We start from the raw sequence: 17,407 nt of genomic DNA, 5'->3' as shown, positions 1-17,407 counted from the left end.
GCTTGCTTCACTGATAGTGACAGCTCTTTGGATCTTATCTTGAGAGTTGACAGCAACAGATGAAATGAACTCTGGACCTTTTATCTGCTCATTGTAATTGGGATAATGAGGGAATAACACACACCTGGCCATGGAACAGCTGAGAAGCCAATTGTCCCATTACTTTTGGTCCCTTAATAAGTGGGAGGCACATATGCAAACTGTTGTAATTCCTACACCGTTCACCTGATTTGGATGTAAATACCCCCAAATTAAAGCTGACAGTCTGCAGTTAAACCACATCTTGTTTGTTTCATTTCAAATCCATTGTGGTGGTGTATAGAGCCAAAAATGTTAGAATTGTGTCGATGTCCCAATATTTATGGACCTGACTGTAAGTTTCTTTAGAGGCAGAGTTGCAGGTTTTAGCCACAGTAGACTTGGTTTTCCGGATTGGATGGCAGTTGACCATCTGTCACCTCCTGCAAGCCCGCACCAAAATACCACAACAGCATTCATTACATGCAGTCGCAGGGTGGTTGTGGCGTGGCCCAATGGCCCAATTTACTTGAATAAGTCACCTTTGGATTTGGTTCTACTGACCGAACGACAGGAGGTGTCATTTTTTATGTACAATCCCATCTGGCTGCAGTTGTAGCTTAAGGCCGGTGAAAGGCCAGTAAAGCTGAAGCTCTACTGCCCACTCTTACTGACTTTCCCAGGCCGCCTGCCTGAACGAGCCTTAACCACTTCCAGACCGGACACTTTTACCCCCTTCCTGACAAGGGCAATTTTCAGCTTTTAGCGCTATCACACTTTGAATGACAATTGCGCAGTCATGCAACACTGTACCCAAATGAATTTTTTACCATTATTTTGAGACAGATAAAGCTTTATTTTGATGGTATTTATTCACCACTGGGATTTGTATTTTTTTGCTATGTAAATGAAGAGTCTAAAAATTTTGAAAAAAAGTTTTTTTTATAAAATTTTGCAAATAAATAATATTTCATCATAAATCTTAGCCAAAATTTATTCTGTTATCTTTTTAGTAAAAAAAAAATCCAAATTAGTTTATAACCAAAAATTATAATTTTTAAACATTTTGTTTACATTTTTATTTTATTTTTTTTATATATTTTTTTTTTTTTTTTACATACTGTCACCCTAGCAGTACAGTGTCACCATAGTGACACTGTACTACTTGTGGGGTATGATGAAGATTTTTTTTTTTTTTTTTTTACGCTGATTGCTTATACACCCATATAGGATATAAAAGCAATCATTTCTCTTTCTCTCTGTCTGCATTCTTGCACTCATTGAGAAGTACTGAGTGAGCTGTGGTTGGTCACAGCTTGTCACATGGTACAAGGCTTTTGTGAATAGCCTTGTACCATGTGACCTCTGTGATCATTCACAGATTTCACACGTAGTAAGCAATGATGTCACAAGTGACATCTTGCTTACTACTTTGCATGTGATTGGCCAATCAGTGATCACATGATCGGGACCTCGTACAGAGGTCCCGTCCGACGATTGGTGTTTCACTGTGTCCGGAGGACACAGCGGGCACCGGATCGCGGTGCTGCGTACTCCCAGGGAGTGCGCACAAGCAGGGTGCGGGGAGGCCGTTTATAAACTGCCACCGGACCCTGCAGTGCCACCGTCCGGCCGTTTATATGCAATGGCTGGTCGGGAAGTGGTTAAGACTGTCTGGCCCCCTTGTGCTGGTGTTCAGTGGAATTTTGCCCCCTTGTGCTGATGGTCAGTGGAAATTTGCCCCCTTGTGCTGGTGGTCAGTGGCACTTTGCCCCCTTGTGCTGGTGGTCAGTGGAAGCTCTGTTATTGTGTTTTTCTTTTAAGACAAAAGTTGTTAATGTATGGGTTGTTTTTTCTAAACGGAAACCTCAGTATTCAGGTTTAATTGCAGTGTTGGCACTTTGCGATAAATAAGTGGGTTTTGGGTTGCAGATTGGGCACTTGGTCTCTAAAAGGTTCCCCATCACTGGTATATAAGATTCATATCTGGCAGTGTGTGGTCAGCCAGCTAGCTTGGAGTGGAGTCTCCCTCTAGTGGTGGCCAGAGGTAGTGCAGGCTGAGAAAGGGTATCACGGTCAGTCTTATATGCTCAATGTAAGTCCCCCTCATTCCCTCATTACCCCAAGTCATTGACCACTTTGTTATAATCCCACTAACAGTTGAGCGTGGAATATTTAGTAGCCAGGAAATGTCACGGATGGACTTATTGCACAGGTGACAACCTATCACGGGACCACGCTTGGAGTCACTGAGCTCCTGAGAGCGACCCATTCTTTCACAAATGTTTGTAGAAGCAGTCTGCATGCCTAGGGGCTTGATTGTATACACCTGTGTCCATGGAGGTGATTGGAACACCTGAATCCAATGATTTGGAGGGCTGGCCCAATACTTTTGGCAATATAGTACTTTGTCCTTATGAGGCTAAATTGTGTCAGCTAGAGCCAAACAAATGATTTGATGCCAAAACGATGTGACTGCAGCTTAGCCTGTAATATACTTTAGTAGCTTCAAGTGGTTTATTTACTAAAGCTGGAGAGTGCAAAATCAGACTCCCTTCTAATAGATGACAGATATAATAATATGCTTTCAGACAGCATGATCTCACAATCTTCTCCCAGCATCCTATACATCAGGGGTCTCCAAACCTTCTAAACAAGGGGCCAGTTTACTATCCTTCAGACTTTAGGGGGGGCTGGACTGTGGCTAGCGGGAGCAGAAAATGTCCTGGTGTCAGAGGGAATAAACAATGCCACATCTTCAGAGGGAGGTATAGTGCCTCATCATTTTTGTCAGAGGGAGGAATATGGTCCCATTGTTGGTGTCAGTGGGAGGAATAGTGCCCCATCACTGGTGTCAGTGGGAGGAATTGTGCCCCATCATTGGTGTCAGTGGGAGGAATTGTGCCCAGGGGCGGACTGACAACTCATGGGGCCCCCAGGCAATAGGGGATCATGGGGGCCCTGTGTCCTTGCCCAAACTCAAAAAAGCCTATGAAAAAGGTACCAGGGGCATCTCATGGGGTCCCCTACTGACCCCGGGCCCTCGGGTAGTGCCCGAGTTTCCAAATGGTCAGTCCGCCCCTGATCGTGCCCCATCACTGGTGTCAGTGAGAGGAATAGAGCCCCATTGTTGGTGTTAGTAGGAGGTATAGTGCCCCATCACTGGTGTCAGTGAGAGGAGTAGTGCCCCATGATTGGCGTCAGTGGCAGGAATAGTACCCCATTGTTGGTGTTAGTGTGAGCAAAAGTGTTCCATCACTTCGTTGGTGTCAATGGCAGGAATCTTTCTTCTATTGGTGGTGTCAGTGGGAGGAATAGTGCCCCATCATTGGTGTCAGTGGGAGTAATAGTGCTCCAATGTTGGTGTCAGTGGCAAGAATTATACCCCCCTTGTTGGTGTCAGAAAAATGAATAGTGCCCCAAGGGCCAGATAAAGACATGCAAAGGGCCACATCCAGCCCCTGAGCTGCAGTTTGGAGACCACTGCTTTACATCATTGTACTGAACATGGAGGGTGGCACGGATGGCATTAAAAACTATCAGGGGTTCTAACCCCTCCCTGCTCTATCCAATATGAGAAAAACATTTGCCTGTAGTTACACTTTACATGTCACAAATGACATTTCATTCTTTACTATGTGAGCGGCAGTGACATGAGGTGGGGTGTCTTCAATGTGTCCCAGCGCTGAACTTGTGCTGATCTGTACAGATGAATGGAAGACACCCCACATGGTATGAATGGGGGAGGGGGGAGAGCGAGGGATGGGCAGAGTTGGGGGGTCACCCAGAAGACGGGTGACGGGGAGCAGAAATGTGAGGGTGCCATGACTTCTGTGTGGGGGACCTGAGATCCGACTAGTCAGAGATGGGGGATCAGTATGGGGGGAGGAATGCTCATACATAGAGGTGCAGCAGGTGCCCATAGAGTAAAACATTTCTCTTCACACCATGGAAATGCTTCCCGGATGCGTTTCTGTGTGCGTGTTTTTGATGCATTTTTAATGCTTTTTTATGTATTCCTGTTCATCCCCCCCCCTCTCTTTTTCTTCAACTTAAAGTGGAGTTCCACTCACCTGTCAAAAAATAAAAGTCAGCAGCTACAAAACGTGCAGCTGCTGACTTTTAAAAAACAGCCACTTACCTGTCCCTCGGTCCCGTGGTGTGTCCCCCGCACCCCGTTTCATCAGCCATCCTGTATTCCAGGAGGCCGGCATCTTCAGTGTGGGCATCTGGCTGTTATATCTTGCGGCTTCACAGCCGGGTACCCACTGAGCATGTGCGAGTAGCGCTGCGCTTCATGAATGGTCCTGTAGTCTTCTGGGACCTGTCACGTGTCGTAAAAGACTACAGGAGGGAGGGAGGACACCTTCTGTTTTCGATCGCCTAGGCGATCGGACCGGAAGTGGGAGCGGGTACTTGTCAAATTCGGGTACCCGCTCCCCAAAGGTACCAATCCTTAATAGAGAGCGGGGGAGCAGTCCTTAAAGTTGAGCTTTCCCTTTTGGGTGGAGCTCCACTTTAAATAAGGACACATGCATTCCAGTGCATTTGTGGTGTGTTTTACTGCGTTCCAGTACAGTTCAGTGTACAAAAAAATGCAGCACGTACTTTTTTTTTCTGTAACTGGAACGCTCTGGAACTGACCACACTGGTGTGAACTATGACATTGGAAACAATGTAACTTACTATCAATGCATTTTTGATGCAGAAACAATTGAGTACTGTCCGTGATACTTTTTTTATTTGCACTAACAAACAATTTTGAAGACAGTCTTTCAGGGACTGCATGTGGTGTGAACTGACCTTTAGAATGACTATTCCTATTGGTACATCCATGGAGGACAACTGTCACCTGAACCAGCATCCCTCCTTCTGTACACACTCAGTGCTGAGCCTCCACTTTGCCCTCACTCTGCCTCAAGCCTAATGCTTCTGCCAGCATTCAAGATGGCACTTCAGGAAACAACACCACGCCCCCTGATCACATGGCACTCGGGCCTCAACAGCAGCCCCCCTGGTCACATAGGGAGGTGCACTTCCTGCTCTTTGCATTCTTTCCGCTATGGAGATTTACATCACTTCCTGTGCTGGTGACCCTCCCAGTCATATCCTGACATTGGGAACAGAAGTGAGGGGAAATCTCCCCACGGCCAGAAATGCATACCTGGCAGAGAATCTGACTCTCCCACCCTCCATACATTACAATGAGGGGAGATTGGGGTCAGAGACAGCATTACCCCCACCCCCTCCCCCCAACATCTCCCTTCTCCCCTGCTGTATACAGAACATAAAGAGGACCTGTCACCACCTGATCACATGGCAGGGAAAAGCTCGGACACAGGCAGAATTTTACAGGATTTATTTGCTGTGTTTTTCCTTCCCATATATTCATTTCTCTTTTCTGGGGATGTGACGTTGAACTTGCTGGGAGATGAGTCTTCTTGTGAGCGGATCTCTCCATAGATCTTCTCTCCGGGGGGCTCAGAGCGATCATCACATTGGGGTTGGGTCGAAGGGGAGCCCGCCATCTTGGATGCTCTGTGTATAATGCCATACAGGGAACAGACTGGAGACGAGCTACTAAAATATCGGGGGGGGGGACTGGGATGTGAACCGCGGACCCCAGTGCTGCAAGTAGATGTGCGAACCCCTGTGCTGCCCATACTACTCCAGGAGAAGTCACTTCCCTAGCATGGTCCCTCCCCCCTTACACACCAGAGCCCTCTCTTATGAGGCTAAACTTTTGTTCTCTGTGCTGGCCCAGCTCCTCCACCCCTACTGTAAGCTCCTCACTTAACCTTTTATATATCTGTGGGGGGAGGAGTGAAGGGGAATACTGCAGAGCAGAGTAGTGGTTTTCAGCTGCTGGGCCCTCCCTAACCCTAGCTACACACTTATGCAGATTTCAGTGCGTTTTCCAGTTTGCAGAAACACACTACAGTCCATTCACCATTCTTTCCTTTTGATTTAGTCACATCTGTGCATTTTCAGGGTTATGATTAAGGGTCACCTTTACCCCCTTCCAGTCCGGACACTTTCACCCCCCTTCCTGTCCAGGACAATTTTCAGCTTTCAGCGCTATCACACTTTGAATGACAATTGCACGGTCATGCAACACTGTACCCATAGGAATTTTTTACCATTTTTTTGAAATAGATAAAGCTTTATTTTGGTGGTATTTATTCACCGCTAGGATTTTAATTTTTTTTGCTATGTAATTGAAAAAGTCCAAAAAGTTTGAATAAAACGTTTTTCTTATAAAATTTTGCAAATAAATAATATTTCATCATAAATCTTGGCCAAAATGTATTCCGTTATCTTTTTAGTAAAAAAAACCTAAATTAGTTTATAACCAAAAATGAAAATTTTTAAATATTTTTTTTTACATTTTTATTATATTATTTTTTTTTTTACATACTTTCACCCTAGCAGTACAGTGTCACCATGGTGACACTGTACTACTTGTGGGGGTGATGAAGATTTTTTTTTTACACTGATTGCTTTTAAAACCATAAAGGCTGTAAAAGCAATCATTTCTCCTCTCTGGCTGCATTCTTGCAGCCATTGAGAACTACTGTGTGAGCTGTGATTGGTCACAGCTTGTCACATGGTACAAGGCTGTTGTGAATAGCTTTGTACCATGTGACCTCTGTGATCATTCACAGATTTCACATGTAGTAAGCAAAGATGTCAGAAATGAGATCTTGCTTACTACTCTGCATGTGATCACTGATTGGCCAATCAGTGATCACATGATTGGGACCTCGCACATAGAGGTTCCTCCACTACTTTGATACCACTTTTATGCTACTTAGGTGCCAGAGAGTGTTAAAGTTGCACTACATGAACAGATCTGTCATACTTTCCTATTCGCTAAAAAGAAAAAAAATGCAATCCGCATAAAAATAATCATCGAAAACACATGTTCCAAAATGTGCCAACCGCAACCTGCACAGATGTGAGCCTAGCCTGAAGGCCGCGTCCTCTGAAAGATCTGTCTTAAATATCTATGTTGGATCAGAAGCCAATCAGAATCCTGAGAGCAGTGCGCAGCCACACCCCTCCCATCCCTTGCAGGGGATTGTATTTATCAGGATTCTCTTAGATCCTCCCCTGCCCCATCACTCACTGGCAGTTATTGGCTCTCATTCAGATGGGCGCTGAGTGGATGCAGCAACTGCACAGACACAGGCACTTTTCAAAATGTGACATGCAGGCAGGGAAGGGAGCACAGATCTGAACATAGGCTTGGTCAAAGAATATTAACATACTACTTGAGATGGTCAGAGACAGCGGACATACTACAAGAGGGGGTCAGAGACTGCAGACATGCTACAAGAGGGGGTCAGAGACTGCAGACATGCTACAAGAGGGTGTCAGAGACTGCGGACATTCTACAAGAGGGGGTCAGAGACTGCGGACATGCTACAAGAGGGGGTCAGAGACTGCGGACATGCTACAAGAGGGGGTTAGAGACTGCGGACATGCTACAAGAGACGGTCAGAGACTGCAGACATGCTACAAGATGGGGTCAGAGGCTTCAGGTGAGGTTGGGGGGCATTGGCGTTAATTGCCATAACACTCATTTTGCTGATAATTGGATGCGATTTTTGCGATTTGAACGGTCAAATCGCATGACAGGTTGCATCAATGCGAATGGGGCTAAAGCTGAATCCCAGGTGCACACAGTGTGCGTTCAGATTCCTGCACCCTCCCTGCATATTTTGATATGCTGTCTGTGCAGCTGCTGTGTCTTCATCCATCTCTATAGGCTGCCTGTACACAGCCCAGGGTGAATGCAGCACAATACCAGAGGGGGCTGCAAGCAGGAGAGGCGTCATTGCCTGTCTGCATACTGCATACCTGGTGATCCCTGTGGAAGCTCTGTAGTAGTCAACGCTACTACAGGGACCCTCGCTGTCTTCAGGATCTGTACGGAGCAGCTGCCCTGCTGCATAGTGAATATAGGGGGTTGGTCACTTAGCATGGGTGCCATTCAGGCAACACCTTTTATTTTTCAATGAATACAAAACCTTCTCTTACTGGAGGAGCTTAAAATGATATCATTACCTGCCCCGCCTTTCTCCACCTCGTCCAATCAGAGAACACTTTGCATTCCTGGAGAGGTTTGGATCATGCATGCTTACATTGGTCCAAGCTGGACCAGTGCAACTGTGCAAAAAAAACATCTGACGTTTTAAAGTGGTTGTACACCTCAAACATGAAATATGAACAAAGCAGATCCCTTTATAGTGTGTACATGTCTCTATTAAGAGCACAAAGTGTCATTTCTGTCTGCTGCTTTCCTTCCTCTACTATCACTTCTGACAAGTTTTCATGACACCAAGAGAATAATGGTGACAGAGGAGGGACGTCCAACACATTGACAGCCTCAGCTCTGTTCCTATGAGTTGTGTAGAAGGGGGGTGTCTCTTTCCTACGATCGGCTCTCAGTACTCTCCTCACTGAGCACTGCAGAGTGTAATTTTCGCTCTCTGCCCCCTTTTTTTCGGAACTCTTACACCCCGGTCACATCAAGGCCGACTTTGAAATTGTGCGACTCACTGTGAAGTCGCAAGATTTCAAAGTAGAGGGACTTGCCGATTTCAGGTGCGATATGCAAGACATCTGACACAGATGTTTATGCAAATCGCACCAAATGTAGTGCATGAACTACTTTAGAAACAAAGTCGGAACCTCACCGATATGAATGCTTTCATTGCGGACAATAGGGTGCAACTTCGCATGCAATTTGCAAGTCTCATGGCATGCAAATTGCATGGCAAGTCGCACCCAGTGCGACTGCGGTCTTCGGCAAGCTTTATAAATTTAGCATTTTGAATGGATGGTAGAGAGGAGAAGACTGCAGGTAAACAGGCACAACTTACGTAGGAGGATTTGTTTAATCTCTGTGTATCACTTCACTGGGTATATGTAAGGTTTTACAACCAATTAAAGGTCCCGGTAACACCAATCCAACTTTAAAATCGTGCGACTTCCAGTGAAGTCACATGATTTCATAGTCTGATGTCAGTCCAACTTGAAGTGCGACTTGCAACACATCTGCCCAGATGTCTATGAAAGTCGCACCCGAAGTAATGCATGCACTACCTTAAAAATCGGTGTGGCTCCGACCAAATCCAAATCGCACCGATATCACCACTTTAACTGCGGACAATAGGGTGTGACTTGGAAATTGGAGATTTCAACATCCCAAACTCAGATTGTAAATGCAGTGCTCTTGCCTGCGCCGCAGTACTATGGTCCATGCGATCCGGTTGCAGTGCATTTTTAAAAGTAGTGCATGTGCTACTTTTGGTGGGATCCAGTGTGATTTCAGCCCATTCAAATAAATGGACTAAAAATCTCATCACACAGGAATCGCAAAGGAACATAGTCCGTGCTCCTGTGTTATTCCAGTGTGAAGCGGCATTTAAACTACATGTGAACCCTCATCTTTATAATAACCCATCCTGTAAAAAATAGACATGAAAGATTAATCACTTGTGTATTTATTTAAAAAATATAAATACCTTTTTTCTTTTTTTTTCTTTTTAACACACATACAGTAGGTCCTAGTCACACCGATCCGACTTTGAAATTGTGCGACTTCTGCGACACCTCCACACATGTATAGCATGAACAGGGCACACAGGTAACAGTTGTTTCTATGTTCACATCACGCCGTGTGTGTTGTTGTGCAGTAAACAGACATGCTGTGAACAAGCTCTAGGTACCTGTTCACACATAGTACGGTGACTGCTATTATTATTATTATACAGGATTTATATAGAGGTTTGTTCAGCGCTTTACAATATAATGGGAGACAATACAGCAACAATACAGTTCAATACAAGAGGGATAGGAGGGCCCTGATCCTGGGAGCTTACAATCTAAGAGGGAGGGGCTGGTGGTACAAAAGGTAATAACTGTGGGGGATGGACTGGTAGGAGGAATAGAAGATTCCATATTAGCTGAGGGCAGGATAGGCTTCCCTGAAGAGATAGGTTTTCAGAGATCGCCTAATTGTTCTGTACGGGAAGAACGCCAGTCATGTGGTTGTTTTCTATGTGCCCTGTTCACACTGCAGTGCAGCCTGGAGCCACAGTAAAATGCAGACATGCTGCATTTTTTTGTAGCGCACACAAAAAGGAAGGCACTGCATGTCACTGTGCAGCAGCTGATCACACTGTGCTGCTTTTTTGGGGACATGCTATGACACGTCACTTTGTGTACTTCACATTAAGTTCACACAAAACAAAAAGAAGACAAATGAGCTGTGTGATGCGGTAAAATGTGCATCACTCTGCCTTGTACCGCTGGCTGGCTGCAGCCGGAATGGACGGCTGCCCACACACCAAACCCATTCAGTTTACTCTCGGTTCACATCTGTGTGGGTGGTGCCGATGCGGGACCTGCACAAATACCTGCAGCTGCACCACCCACACACAGGAATGCGGGACCCACTGGCGGGTGTCATTAATTCTAATGGTACGTCACCCGCACTGGATATGGCAACCGTACTGGGCACCTCGGTTCCTGCGCGGGCTGCGATTTCCAAAGTAGATATAGAAATATAGATTTCTTCCCTGCATGTCCCGGGGCACAGGAGTCCATTCAAATGTATAGGCTCTCGTGCCCATGCAAATCGCGGCCCGCATGACCACACAGATGTGACCTGGGGGTTAGTGTGTGGGCAGTGTGAACAGCCCCTAATTTAACCTATTCCAGTCCGGACACTTTTACCCCCGTCCTGTCCAGGCCAATTTTCAGCTTTCAGCGCTATCACACTATCACGCTTTGAATGACAATTGCGCGGTCATGCAACACCGTACTCATGACATTTTATTAGCATTTTTTTGAGACAGATAAGACTTTTTTTTGGTGGTGTTTATTCACCACTGGGATTTTTATTTTTTTTGCTATATAAATGAAAAAGTTCAAAAATTTTGAAAAAAAGTGTTTTTCTTATAAACTTTTGCAAATAAATAATCTTTCTTCATAAATCTTGTCCAAAATGTATTGTTATCTTTATAGTAAAAAAAAAAGCCAAATTAGTTTACAACCAAAAATTATAATTTTTCAAAAACAATTTTTACATTTTTATTTTCTTTAATATTATTTATGTTTTTTTTTTACACTGATTGCTTTTACACCCATAAAGGCTGTAAAATCAATCATTTCTCCTTCTCTCTGGCTGCATTCTTGCAGCCATTGAGAAATACTGTGTGAGCTGTGATTGGTCACAGCTTGTCACATGGTACAAGGTTGTGATCATTCACAGATTTCACACGTAGTAAGCAATGATGTCAGAAGTCTTGATTGGCCAATCAGTGATCACATGATCGGGACCTCACAAAGAGGGTCCCGTACAACAATCGGTGTTCCACCGTCTCCGGAGGATACAGCAGGCACTGGATCGCGGTGCTGCGCACTCCCAGGTAGCGCACACAAGCAGGGAGCGTGGAGGCCGTTTATAAATGGCCACCCAGTCCTGCACTGCTCCCGTCTGGCCGTTTATATACATGGGCCGGAGGGGAAGTAGTTAAAAAAAAATAATAATCCAGCCTCCTCCTCTTATAGCCAGCCAATCACGCTCCTTTCTTGCATCATGTTAAAGTGACACTTAACTCTGGTTTCAAAAGAAAAAAAAAATTCCTTCTATTACTCTCAGCCACCTTCAAATCTCCCAATTGCTTTTTTTTCCCCTTGTGATCTGAGTTCCTGTTAGAGGGTGGCTACATCCATTCTCCCCCATGGTCCCACTGTATGTAGGAATGTAGCCACTCTCTCATGCTCACCCCCAAGACGGACATGGGATGTGTAGTGTTGCATAGAGCAGTACACTGATCATTTCAAGCAAACATAAGTGAGGGGGAAAATGGGAGATGTAGGAGCTCACGGAGGATGTTACAGGAAGGCAGAAAACACAGTAATAGATCTTTTTCATTGAAAATAAATTACAGAGACATGAAGTAGTGGATGTGTACAGATTATTAAATGAAAATTAATATTTAGTGTCATAAAAAAAGATTCCGGCCTCCTCCCCTTATAGCTGGCCAATCACACTCCTTTTATGAAAGATATTTAAATTGACACTAAACTCTGGTTTAAAACAAAATATTACATTCAGGAGGTATTGGATTACCAGATATTAACCGTTATTACAGGTCTTGCCACCTAGCCAGGTTAGTAGACTGGACCACGAATCACATTCCTAAGGTCTGGGTTGGTTTGGAGGCTGATTTTTCTCAGACGCCTCTTTCTACCTCCCCATGGCTGAAAACTTCCCACGTCCCTTCTGAGTTTCGGAATCACCCACTTATAGGTCCCACATTACGCTGTAGCTCACAATTATTCCAGAAAAAAGAACTTTCTTCCTCTCCGAGCCCTTTCACTCCGATCAAAATGAATCCAGACTTTGTTCCAGGGATGTCTCCAACATTTCTCGCTGGGTATAACCGTGAGGATAACCTAACAGTACGTCAACTCTTCAAAGATTCTAAGCTCTTCTCTAGAGAAGACATTACTCGGGCGTGGCCCTCCCTCACTCTAACGCCTTGGATGTATAGACAAATACACCACTTTTTGCGTAACTCCCCACATTTACAGGATTTGTCAAGATCGCTTACTGCATTTGAGAAGCTCTGCTTTACAGACTCCCCTCAGCGGCATGTAATATCTAAGATATATTCTTTTTTGGAAAGTTCCAATACCTCTCATTTGCAGAGGGCTTGTATAGCCTGGCAACGTGATCTACAAATCCCACTCTCTCCAGAGGACTGGGACCGGATTTGTGACCACATACATAAAGGTTCCATGTGTGTTTCTACACAAGAAGGCAACTACAAAGTATTTTCCAGGTGGTACAGAGTTCCATCTGTGCTTCATAAATTTGATCCTAATGTTCCTAACTTATGCTGGAGAGGTTGCCAGGCAACAGGCACTCTTTTGCATATATGGTGGGAGTGCCCGCAACTGCAGCCCTTCTGGATAAATGTTTTGGACATAATCGCACAAGTCACTACATACGCCCTAGACTTTACCCCAGCACAATGTCTACTCCATCATTCCTCTCTTCCTGTGAAGACCTATCGTAAGTCGCTTGCATTACACATGATAAATGCGGCAAAACAGTGTATTCCTGTTCATTGGCGATCAGACCATATTCCCACCGTGCGAGAGTGGATTCTTAGGATCAATAAGATCGCGGAAATGGAGGAGCTGATCTCAGTGGCGAAAGAACACCCCGAGCGATTCAGGAAGACATGGGCATGTTGGACTCACTGCCTATCTACTGAGACTTATCATGGCTTAATGAAGGAATGAGCGAGAAGATTTGGTAAACTGGAGAGCCTCTAGAACTTTCACCTCAGGAATAATTCCTTTACTGGACTTTAAAGAGATTATAACCTTAATTTAAGACAGCATCTGTTATAACCAGGCCGATACTATGTGATGTGATTGGTTTAGTTATACTTATTTAATTCTAATCCCCAACTCCCCCCCCCCTTTTTTTTTTTTTTTTTTTCTCTCCCCCTATTTATATGTCTTCCTTGTCCCACTCCTCCTCACTCTGATATTACTTCCCATACTCCTTTTCCATTTCCACTCGAGTCTCTTTCTTTTCTTTTCTTTCTCGTTTTAGCAACCCTTTTTCTCATATTCTAAATAGCAATATTATTTAGAAGGATCAGAACACTTCTAGATGTACAAGTGTGATAATACTTTAGAAAACTAACCCACGATTTTTGGATACGGATATAGCAGACATATGTGCCTTGAGATAATACGTTTGTCTTGCACCTCATAGTCTTGCTGCTTGAGCTCTCTCTACATAGAGACTAATGTATACCATATTTATCGAACATTACAGATGGTAAATATTATTACTATGGTTATACTTTTTGCATATGCTTTATTGTGGGAATTGGATGCATGTTGATCTAAAATCTATTCTAACGTCCTATTCCCGTCTGCGATACGGGAGAACATATATGAAGATGTGCACGGACTGCGATCCGTATCTGTCTATGATCTGTTTTGTCTTTCTTACTTCAATAAAACTTTTTTGGAAAAAAAAAAAAATATTACATTCAGATATTTGTTCTTAATCCAAAAAAAGTACTTTTTACTGCTCTCAGACTCTTCCAAATCTCCATTTTGTTTTTTTGTGATCTTACTTCCTGACATGGGCTATGGGCTTTGCAGTGTTCATGACGGTAACTATAGTGCACTACCCGTCCCAAACAATTAAAAGTGAGAGGGGACAGGAGAGGTGTGGGAGCTCATGGATGATGTTACAAGGAAACAGAAAAACAAAAAAAAATGATTTAATGAAAAATAGATTACAGAGCCATTAACCTCCCTGGCGGTATTCCTGAGTGTAGCTCGGGGTAAAGTTTCAGCACCACAAGAGGTAACCCCGAGCTACACTCAGGAATACCATGCGGCGCTGCTCCGGGATCTGTTCTGCACTTACCTTGTCCTGCGCTCCCGCGATGTCCCCCCTGCAGCGCCCCCGGCCAATGACGGCATCCGTCTTCCGGGTTCCGTCCCCTGCGACGTCGGGACGTACGGGGGACGGAAACGGCGGGAAATTTAAAAATGTCAAAAGTGACATTCACTAAATACACTAAAATCACATAGTATAACATTCCTGTAAACATAAATAAATGGAGAGAAAAAAAATGATCTCCACATTAATAATAGTACATGGTAACACATCCGTTTATAATGTGCGTGCTCCAGAAAAAATATGCAAAAGTGCTCCACCGCTGTGTCCCACCACCTGTCACTGCTGCCTCGAAGACTGACCCACAAAATGGTAAAGTCAACCAGAACTTTCCCAAATAACATGGCCAAATCACGGACAATAATCCCAGAGCACATATGATGGTCTCACTCCACTCTGCAGCTCAGGAACCGTCCCATTTAACAGTAAAGATAAAAGACGGAAACCATCATGGTGCAGTACAGGGGCAGACTGACAACTCATGGGGCCCCTGGGCAATAGGGGATCATGGGGCCCCTGTGTCCTTGCCCAAACTCAAAAAAGTTTATGAAAAAGTACTAGGGGCATCTCATGGGGCCCCCTACTGACCCCGGGCCCTCGGGCAGTGCCTGAGTTTCCAAATGGTCAGTCCGCCCCTGGTGCATTATGAACCCACTAAAATCCTTTCTGTCCATGACTTTTATCTTAAACTCCTTTTAACCTACTTACAAATACAGAAACCTGGCTTCATCAATCTGACTTGCCCTATCCTGCTGCCTTCTCCCATGGTGGTCTCCTCTGGACTCACTCTCCAAGGCCTGGTGCCTTGGAATACTCCTATCCCCTCAAAGCACTTTTTAGGACCTTCATTCACCTCCCTCTCTGTCCCTCTCCTCATTTGAAGTTCACTGTATTCATCTATTCTCTCCAGTTTCTTTAAGAATTGAGATCTATCGGCCTCCTGTACCAGTATCAAGCTTCCTTGATGACTTCCCTGCCTGGCTGCTTTACTTTCTCTTTTCTGAAATTCCCACAATCATTCTCGGTGACTTCAACATCCCTGTTAATCTTAAAACTCCTGCTACTTCTAAACTTCTGAGCCTAACCACTTCTTTTGACCTAAAACAATGGATACATGCTTCTACTCACTCTAATGGTAAGTGCCTCGACCTTGTGTTTTCCTACCTATGTACTCCTTGCAACCTTACCAACTTTCCTTTTCCTCTTTCTAATCTCTCCCTTATTAGCTTCACTCTCTCCTTGGTTTCCAACTACCAAACAATTACCCATAGGAACCTTCACTATCTTAACCCTTCTCTTTTTTTTTCAGCAACAGTTTGTCCCTATGACCAAATCTCAGCCCTGTCCTGCCCCAACCTGGCCACTTCTGTCTACAACAGTTCACTGTCATCTACCCTGGACACATTGGCCCCCTCACTTCACACAGAATTAGGCCCTGGCAAACAGACAATACCAGATGCCTGAAAAAACATAGCCATGCTCTTGAGCATTTGTGACGTAAGATTAAGACCCAGCAAGGCTTCGACCAAAATAAATCTGCCCTTCAAAAATACAACTCCTGTCTCCACACTGCCAAACAGACCTATTTTATCGAAAGAAATGCTACAGTGAGCGCTCCAAACTGTCAGCAGCTGAACATTCAAGGAAAGCGCACATAAAATCCCAATATAAATACAGATATGTAAAATGCAGCGCTGTATAATATTTGCAAATGTAGATAACAGTAATAAACTACAAATAGAAGGTCACACAAGAAATGCAGTCCTGTATTGGTGCTCATTGTTTTTCCAGTGCAAATGATAGAAATGCGCACTAACCAGAAGCGTATAGATAATACGCAGATATATAGATATCCTGAAGATTCCCCTCTCTTTCTGGTCAGAGTGTAGATATGAAACTGGAAAATGTAGGGATGAAGCGCCCTCGTGTGGTAAAGATGAGATCCAACAGGCCAGAAATATCCTTGCAGAGATGTATGAAACGTTCCCCCTCTCTGGAACTGGTATAAGGATCAAACTGGGGCTGTAAAGGTTGAAAGGCTCCTCACAGGAGACACAGGGAGAAACTCATAGTGTAGTATGTAAATAAATACTTTATTCATCAAAGAAGCGTGGGTAAAAGAATCACAATAGTGCCAGATGCATGTGAATGACTGACCCTCCAAGATCAAAGATGGCCGCCGGGCTTCCACGTGGCACCGGCGGCGTGATGTCACAGCTCCGGTGTGATCCTTATACCAGTTCCAGAGAGGGGCAACATTTCATACATCTCTGCAAGGATATTTCTGGCCTGTTGGATCTCATCTTTACCACACAAGGGCGTTTCATCCCTACATTTTCCAGTTCCATATCTACACTCTGACCAGAAAGAGAGGGGACTCTTCAGGATATCTATATATCTGCGTATTATCTATACGCTTCTCGTTAGTGCGCATTTCTATCATTTGCACTGGAAAAACAACGAGCACCAATACAGGACTGCATTTCTTGTGTGACCTTCTATTTGTAGTTTATTACTGTTATCTACATTTGCAAATATTATACAGCGCTGCATTTTACATATCTGTATCTAGACCTATTTTATCACTCTCATTAACACCCACTCACGCAATCCCTGTCCACTCTTTTCTACCTTTTAACTCTCTACCTTATCCTTCTTCACCTCCACCCTCCTCACTCACTGCCCAGGAGATCGCTAATCACTTCAAAAAGTGATACAATCTGTGACGAGATCTCCACTGTACTGATATCTTCCTCACCCTACACTCCTTGTTCACCTGCACAATCTATAATTCACTTGTTTAACCCAGCTACTATAGAGGAGGTTGGTAAACTTTTTTCTAAAGCCCACCTAACCACCTGTCCCCTGTTCTCT

The 17,407-nt window shown here is 44.3% G+C and overlaps 1 long non-coding RNA gene across 2 annotated transcripts in view; it reads left to right on the top strand.

Moving 5' to 3' along the window:
- The window catches only part of LOC149461684 (uncharacterized), an 81,108-nt gene extending 71,324 nt beyond the window's left edge, over positions 1 to 9,784 (top strand). For both annotated transcript variants that reach the window (XR_016312796.1, XR_016312795.1), the window contains exon 3: positions 9,591 to 9,784. This is a non-coding gene — a long non-coding RNA (uncharacterized LOC149461684). The remainder of the gene's footprint in view (positions 1 to 9,590) is intronic.
- The last annotated feature ends 7,623 nt before the right edge of the window (positions 9,785 to 17,407 follow it).

The sequence above is a fragment of the Staurois parvus genome, unplaced genomic scaffold, assembly GCF_062004578.1.
Source record: "Staurois parvus isolate SC_StPar_1 unplaced genomic scaffold, SC_StPar_1.0 ptg000195l, whole genome shotgun sequence".
NCBI classification, from domain to species: domain Eukaryota; kingdom Metazoa; phylum Chordata; class Amphibia; order Anura; family Ranidae; genus Staurois; species Staurois parvus.
Note: the sequence above shows the minus strand (reverse complement) of the source record. Positions and strands in the feature narration are given on the sequence as shown.